We start from the raw sequence: 8,461 nt of genomic DNA, 5'->3' as shown, positions 1-8,461 counted from the left end.
TTGTTTTATCTGTAATCCTTCATTTCATTTTCCTCACTCATTAGTGACCTGACCTGGTCACCAATGTGGTAAATTCAGCGAATTCAGTTCCAGTGATTCAAAGTGGAAACCGAGGTGAATTTGGGACAAGTCAGCATGAGTCTGTTGAGTGGCCTCCCTGAGACCAGCCCACTGCTAGGGACTGGAAGGCCGTGGAGTGAATGTGATGGGTTCCAGACTGATGACTCCAGTCGATAAACCTCCTGGATGTCCGCATGCCCCTTCCCTCCACCTCCACCCCAATCTCTGAGTCATAAGCTCTGACCCTGACCCTCTGTCACACTTTCATTTTGTATGTCTGGCTCCTTCTGGACCTCTCAGCCTGAAAGTCCTTCAAGTTTCTCAAAGTCAGTGTGTCCCAAACTGAGTTCATCTGTTGCCTCTTTACCTTGAGGTCCCTGTTGGTGAGGGAACCCGCTAGTGACTCCATCCTCAAGCTCTAAGACAGGGCTTCTCCTCCACCGCACCACTGCCATGCACCCTACACGTTGATTCCACCACTGCAGGACTCCCTGTCATCCTCTCTGCCCCCTTTTCAACCTTGGGCTGCACACCAACCCCCCTTCACTAAACCCACTTGAGATGAGTAGGATTTCACATGCAATCATCAAGGCCACATAATCAGGTGTTGCTGGGAATGGCATCCCAGTGCCAAGGACAGACAAGAGCTCTCTGAGCAGGCGGAACACAGCACATTGTGGTTGCAAGACACCCACAGAGGGAGTGAGGCCGGCATTATGCTGCAGCCCCTCCCCATGAATCCCCCAGTGTGCTTTGTTCCAAGCTTTGCCCTTAGTGACTGCCACTCCTTGTACTGTGTTAGGGGGATGGCCATTCATTCATTCACTCATATTTACTCATTCATTCATCTTGTGTTGTTTCCCATTCAGTGCCAGTCTTTGGCTAAAAGATAACTCATCCCTGGAGACCCTGCTCAGATGTCACCTCCTCCATGAAGCCCTTCTTGATGTCTGTCCCATCTTCTGGCTGCCTCTGGCCTCATCTGGGACCCCCAGTGCTGTGATCATGCTTTGATTATCTCTCCAGCCTTTGAGCTCTGTGAAAATAATGGGCCAAATACAGGGAAAAAAAAAAGCTCAGAAAAAATAAATAACTGAATAGGTGAAAGAATTAAACACGTGTAGGTCAAGTTCACCAAGATCGATTTCTTCTTCCTCCTCCCTCCCTGCTTCCAGGACCAGGAGCCCAAAGGATCTTATCTCACCCTCACCTCATGCAGAACTTTAACCGTCTGGGTTACTTTGTCTTTAATTTAATTTCTTTACACTTTGAAGGCATTCCATGACTGTACCTACCCCTCAGTATTGAGAAACTTAATTATCACTTGAAAGGCAGGGCTCCTTCTGTGTGTTTGAGCCAAGACAGGGGGTGATGAGAGTGCAGGATGTAGGGAGGAGACTGCTCAGTGGCTGGGCCTCTGGGCAGAGGAAGAGGGGAAACAGAAACAGACGGAGGCAGTTTCCACCTGCTCCCCCACCAGGACATGCTTCCCTCTCTTTGTACTAAATCAAAATGATTGTAACTACCTGGGATTAACATGTCCCCTCGGTAGATGATCTGTCCTTAGGAGATAGCTGTAGAGGTCACAGACCTCAGTTCTCAGCTCTCTGCATGACCGGGAACAAGTGGCTGGTGCCTGTCGAGGCCGTGATCCCAGCCCTCTGTGAACTTGATAGTGACGCTGCTCAGGGTGAGCTTCCAGAGGCCGGCCCGGGCAGGAGCCTGGCGCTGGCAGCTATGAGATGCTGCAGCCCCTGCTGCGCCCGCTGAATGCTGTTCTTGAAATCCCCGCTGGCTGTGTTTGTGGGGCGCCTCAGTGGAGCAGCACAGGAGGGAGCGGGAGAAGGCAGGGTGGGTCAGGGCAGCACTGAAACACAGAGGACTGGGCTTTCCGCCAGTCCCTCCCAGCTGCTGCAGGCCCTGATGCCCCTGGCCATGCACACTGAGCATCACAGCCTCCTGAGAACTCAAGCTTCAGCCTCACAGCCTGGCCCTGAGGGCTGAGGAATGTGTCAAGAAGAGCCTGCCCACAGGAGCCTGGGGACTCCAGGGCTCCAAAGTGCACTGCTAAGTGGACTGTGGCCTGGCAGGGCTGGAAAGAGTGGGTATGGAGGGGCCTGGCCTGAGCTACCTTCACCTTTGGCCACGCCACCCTGAGGGCACCTGGTGTCTGCTGATCTCAGAGGCCGAGCAGAGTGGAGCCTGCTCAGCAGTCGGTTGGGGGCTAACTGGGATGTCAGCTGCTGGGGCCTTCTGCCACTTCTCTCTCCTTCCTTCTCCCTCTCCATTTGCTACTGCCACCAATCCCCTCAGCACAGGAGCACTTTCGGCCTTTGGGAGGTGGCACCCACTTGTGGAGTCCTGGTCAGGGGGTGGGGGGTGGTTTGTGAGAAAGGGCAGCCTGGCTGGGCTGGTGTTCTCTGTGCTGCTGGCAGCTCTGAGCTGGTGGGGGGGCAAGTTGGGCCTCTGCAGGAAGACAGTTCTTAGTACCCTGGAACTGTTTGAATAAGATGACTATATGGCCATTTTTATACTCTGTTATTTTATTTTCCACAAAATTGGTAGCAAAGTCGTGTGTGTGTGTGTGTGTGTGTGTGTGTGTGTGTGTGTAAAAGAATGAAAATGACAAATTCTCAAGTGAAACAGAGGAACCAATCACAGGATAAAACATGGATGAGCCTCAAAAACATGACACTAAGTGTGAGAAGCCAGATAAAAATGGGCACAGTTGTACACATCCATCTACATGAAATACATAGAATAGGAGAATCCATAGAGAGAAATTCCACACAGGTAGTCACCCAGCATGCGGAAGGGTGCAATGGGAAATGAGTACCAGATTTCTTTGCGAGGTAATGAAATGTTCTGAATCAGATAGTGATGATGGTTTTACAAACTTGTAAATAGACTATAAATCACTATATTGTACACTTTTTAAAGGGTGGATGTTATGGTATGTGAATTATATCTCAACTTAAAAATAATGATGACTAGTGAGGTGGGGATAGCTCAGTGGTAGGTCGTGCGCTTAGCATGCACTAGGTCCTGGGTTCAATCCCCAGGTCCTTCATTTAAATAATTAATAAACTATATCTACCCTACAAATGTTGTGTGATTTAATCTAAAGCACCATAAAAATTAAATTTAAAATAGTGATTAATAAATAAATGCTTTTGAAAAAATACATGGGGAACACACAGTATCCTGTTTCATTTGACTCCCACTCTACTAACCTCTGTAGACATGAAGAAAGACCTCCCAAATGAGAACAAACACTATTTATTCAGAACTTACTCTGTAGAATGAGGGAGTCAGCCACCACCGATTGCATTAGGCTGACACTCAGGGCAGATATAGGAATGGGAAAGCTTCTGGTGGAAAAAAAGGAAGGCAGGTCCTGCTCAGAGGTTGCAACGTGGGGAAGCTGCAGGCAGGCTGACAGGCAGAAGGGCAGCCTATATAGTTGCTTAAGGGAACATACCTGGCTTTGCCCCATTTGGTTCTAAATTGAAAGGACTAAAATGAGGAGACAGTCAGTCACTGACCTGGTCCTGACCTGTGGGGCAGACTGCTGTACAGGTTGTGGTCTGGCTTTCCAGTTTGGTAGCTGCAGGCAGAGCTTCTGTATAAGGGCCTCCAGGTTAGGGGGAGAGTTTCCCAGGTTCCCAGGCAGATTTAGAAAATTCTACTTGCCAAAACCCCCTTTTTCATAGTCTTCAATCAATCATATACTCTGTGAATAGATAAGTTATATTGTCTTTATAAGTAAGTATAAACAATGGTAATCATTACAGTAATGATGGGTGACAACAATGGTAATTTCTATTATGACAAATCTCAGGATTTCTCATTTTGCTAATGTCTACCTTGTGAATCTCAATTACAGTTAAAGAATGTTAATCCATTGAATTTTTTCTTGCCACCCCCCACCACCCAGCCATCTGATCAACCTTGTGGCAGCAGCTGCCTGGAAACAACCAACTGATGCAAAATCCACCTGGAAATATATGGATCACAAGGTGATGGAGGTGCACCAAAGCCCAGAAATGAGGTTATATCCCAGTTCACCTTTGGAGGTGTAGCCCCAATACTTTGGATCTATTTAATGGAGGGTGTAACTATCCAAGGACTCAAGTCTTGTTGGAAGGTCAGCGACTCTCATCACACAAATTAGGCACTAAACCTCCTTGTACAGGAAAGAAACAGGAGTACATACATCATAAGACCACTTTTGGGTACCACAATCCCCACAGAGCAGACCTGCTCATCAAATACAGAGTGAAGTTTAATTTAGGGGGAGTTTAGTTGAATCCTTCAGATAGCTTAGTGTTATAGTAGCTGGAGTTCTGTTCACATAATTATCATTGGCAGAAACATTCTTCATTTCATAATTTATGTATGGGAAAGTATTTGTAAAATGTCCAGCACTACCTAAATTAATATTAATCATTAACTACTGCATAGACAAATACTGACAACATGTCCAGAACAGAAATGAATTAAAACCCTGTGATCCTGAGAACCTGAAAAGAGAAAATACCCCTGGTAGTATTCATTGAGACCTTGTACTTGAGATTTATCTGCATTTGCTTATTTAATCTTCACTACAACCTGCTATTTATAAACCAGTCTTTTTTTTTTTCAAGTGACATAAGCCAAGTTCAGAAACTTTGCTATATGAGAAAATCATGTGGGTAGAAAATGACAGAGCTAGTTTTTAAACTTGGTCAGCCTGTTTCTGAATCTCAAACTCCTAAGCACGCAGGTGTGAAGGGTGGACCCTAGGCTTGCATTTTGCCAGGACGTGTCACCTCTCAGATCAGCGATTGGAGACCCTCCCTGTTATCATCAGCTTCCCCTTTCTGGCTCTTCACACAATGCCTCCCATGCCCAGGTCAGGAATCCTCAATTGCACTGATCCAGTCTCCCAAAGCAGCCTCACTTCGGAGTTTTATCGATTAGCTTTACCCACATGAACAATTTTCAGGTCCCTCTGACCTTTCAAGGTCCTGATGATCAAGACCCTGATCACAGATGACAACAAATATCTCCCCTTTTTATGGCTTCATCTGTCATGTCTCCCAGTGGGTTTTATACAAATTTGGCATCCTACTAAGACTTGATAATTAAATCATCCCCCATGCTTTGTAAATACCTCAGACATTCCCCGTTGTCTTCTGAATCTCAGAAATTCTCACCTTTTCCCTCACTTTCAAAGTGGGTTCAACTACTGCACAAATTAAATAATCAGGAGAAATGCTTCAATTCATTGTCATGAATCCACAATATTCCTGCTTTCCTACCTATTGTTAACATCTTTCCTGTTTAAACTGAAAGTCAGTTCTACCCTGGGTAAGTCCAGTTTATCAAATATATTCCCTTCTCTCTACTCTCTGGAGAACTTTTTATTATTAATTATAAACTGAGGGTTCCTTATCGACAAAGTCCCCATTTCCTTCTAATCTATTCCCCTTAAGCTCTTTCACTCCCTGCATTCTTGAAACAAAAAAATGTTCCCTGAATCAGTTTATCTCTAGTTCCTGCTGAATGTATTTCCTGCTTCCAAAGTAAACTGAAAGAAGAGTGCATGGTTAGTTACAATCTCCAAACTCCCCTCCCACAATTTCGCTTACTAAAATTAATCCCCCTGTTAAAACTGACCTACCTGCATATTTATAAATCTTGATAATCTTATAGTTATCTCCCCATAATTAAATCCTATGAATGTTTCTCAGTATTTTACTTGGAACTAGAGCAGAATTGGACTATGACCTCCCTCAGGAACTTTTATTTCCTAGGATTCTCTGATATCACAAACTCCTGACTGCCTTTAATCAGTACTTCCCAGCGTCCTTTGCAAGGTTCTCCTCAAACAATACTATTTACACACCTGAAGACTCCATCTTGGTCTCTCCTCTCTCCTTTTACTATACAGTCTTTGAAAACTCATGCAGTTATTCAGTCTCCCATGGTTACCTATATAATAATGCCTAAAACCTCAAGTCTAGATTTCATTTCTGAGGTATCTATACTTGCATGTGAAATAGGAACCTAAAATTAAATGTATATCAAATTGAAGCCAGTGACTGCCTCCCCAAATAGAAAACTACTCCTGTAGTCTCCAGTCTTAATTGTTACACCATTATTCAGGACTTCAACTTTCACATAACCCCTCAGAACCACACAAACATAGTCAAGGACTGATTTTGTCTCTGCAATGAGCACTATTACCTTTGTTCATTTCCACCAGGACATCCACATACATACCTCCCCCTGCACTCCTAATGCTTCAGTTTCCGGTAGATTCCTCCTAGGTTCCCTCTTTAAATGACCAATTGACTAACTCTCAACTCCCTACTGTCTTGAATAGAATCTACAGAGAACACATCTAATTTCTCACTGTATCTCTACTCATCTATTTCCTGTATTTCCTAGCCCCTTGAACTAACTGCAGAAAAGTCTACTGCATATTGATAAGGCAAGTTTCCCTTGACTAGTTTTTTAACCTGTATTTTGTTCCCCTTTTCCTTTTTTTCTTACATTCTTTTGGATATTTTTTAAATTTTATTTTATCTCCACTATTTGTTTTATTAACCATAACTCCTTGGGGGGCCCGCCCCCTCGCATGGGTCTGGGGCCCCGCGAGACGGCGGGCGGGGTGGAGCCAGGGTTGGAGGCGGGGGCGCGGCCCGGCTGGCCGGAGCGGGAGCCCGCGGCCCCTGGGAAACGGGGGCAGAAGGGGGCGGGCTCCTAATCCGGCTCCATCGGGTTCTCCCACCTCCCCGGCCGCGGGTCCCAGCGGCTCGGGCGGCGGGGAGGGCAGCGGCCAGGCTGCGCAGCTCCGCGAAGGCTCTAGGCGGCCGCGGCCCGCAGGCACCCGGCTTGCGCCCGCGTCGCCCCCACGATCCTAAGAGGAAGGTCAGCTCCGCCGAGGGGCGGCGAAGGTGGAGCCCAAGAGGAGATCGGCGAGGTTGTTGGCTAAACCTGCTCCTGCAAAAGTGGAAAGGAAGCCAAAAAAGGCGGCAAAAGAGGATAAATCTTCAGGCAAAAAAGAGCAAACGAAAGAGAAAAGGGAAGTAAAGGGAAACCAGGCCGAAGAGGATAACCAAGAGACTGAAGAAGATTTACCTGCAGAAAATGGAGAAACTAAAAATGAGAGCCCAGCCTCTGTTAAAGCGGGAGAGAAAGAAGCCAAGTCTGATTAACAGACATCACCCTAAGACACGGTCTTAGCAGTGGTCCCTGTCTCCCTTCTTGTACAAACCAGGGGAATATTTTTATCAACTATTTTGTAAATGCATGGTTTTTTTTTTAGTAGCTCTAGAAACATTTTTAAGAAAGAAGGAATCCCACTTCATCCCACTTTTTAAGTGTAAATGCTTTTTTTTAAAGAGGTGAAATCATTTGTTGATTGTTTATTTTTTGATACAACCAGAAAAAAGTGGGATATTGAATATGGGAGGCTTTGATTGTCTTGGGTGTCAGCTTAACATTCCATAGATGGGGGTAGTTTTTATATCCTATAATACACAGAGCATACTTAAATTGCAGTTTAAAGTCAGTTGTGCATGAAATGTCTTGAACGCTTTAAATTACTTCTCTTCCCATGTTGTTTTTAGTAGAATCGTTTCCTAAAGCAAACTGCTCCTTGATCTTGTGCACTCTGTAACATCTTTGGTCGTGATAGTCCAGTTTTCCTAGTAACTTTGTTAATGTGCTGTGAACAATTGAAAATTTGAGTATATAGTGTATAGGATATTAAATTGTGAATTGGTGGGACTTATGATATAACAGCATATCAACATTTAACAATATTGGTACTTGGTATCCTGTTAAGGAAAATTTGCCTCCAAAGTTTAAGCTGGAAAGTCACTGGAATAATTGTTTAGCAAAGAATCATAACTACATGATTTTTTTAGATTTTTGTACATATGTTAAGAATTATGTACAAATTGAAATGTCTGTGTACTGATTCTTATAACAACCAATAAAAATCTCAATTATGAAATTAAAAAACTATAATTCTGTGTTGTACTTTGTGTGGTTGCTTAAGGATTAATGCTCTTTTTTTATTGAAGTATAGTCAGTTATATGTCAATTTCTGGTGTACAGCATACAGTTTCAATCATACATATACATACCTATATTCATTTCCATATTCTCTTCCATTATAGGTTACTACAAGATATTGAATATAGTTCCCTGTGCTATACAGAAGAAATGTGGTTTTTTTTAATCTATTTTATATGTAGTAGTTAATATCAGCAGTTCTCGAACTACCAGTTTATCCCTTCCCACTCCCTTTCCCCCGGTAACCATAGACTCATTTACTATATCTATGATTCTGTTTCTGTTTTGTAGATAAGTTCATTAGTGTCTCCCCCCCCCCCTTTTTTTTTTT

General features: G+C 44.3%; 1 pseudogene; it reads left to right on the top strand.

The window, feature by feature from the left end:
• The first annotated feature begins 1,671 nt into the window (after nt 1-1,671).
• Nucleotides 1,672-7,265, top strand: LOC116156025 (non-histone chromosomal protein HMG-14-like; annotated as a pseudogene).
• The last annotated feature ends 1,196 nt before the right edge of the window (nt 7,266-8,461 follow it).

The sequence above is a fragment of the Camelus dromedarius genome, chromosome 8 (assembly GCF_036321535.1).
Source record: "Camelus dromedarius isolate mCamDro1 chromosome 8, mCamDro1.pat, whole genome shotgun sequence".
In the NCBI taxonomy this organism is placed as follows: Eukaryota; Metazoa; Chordata; class Mammalia; order Artiodactyla; family Camelidae; genus Camelus; species Camelus dromedarius.
This window is presented reverse-complemented; position numbering and strand designations above follow the sequence as displayed.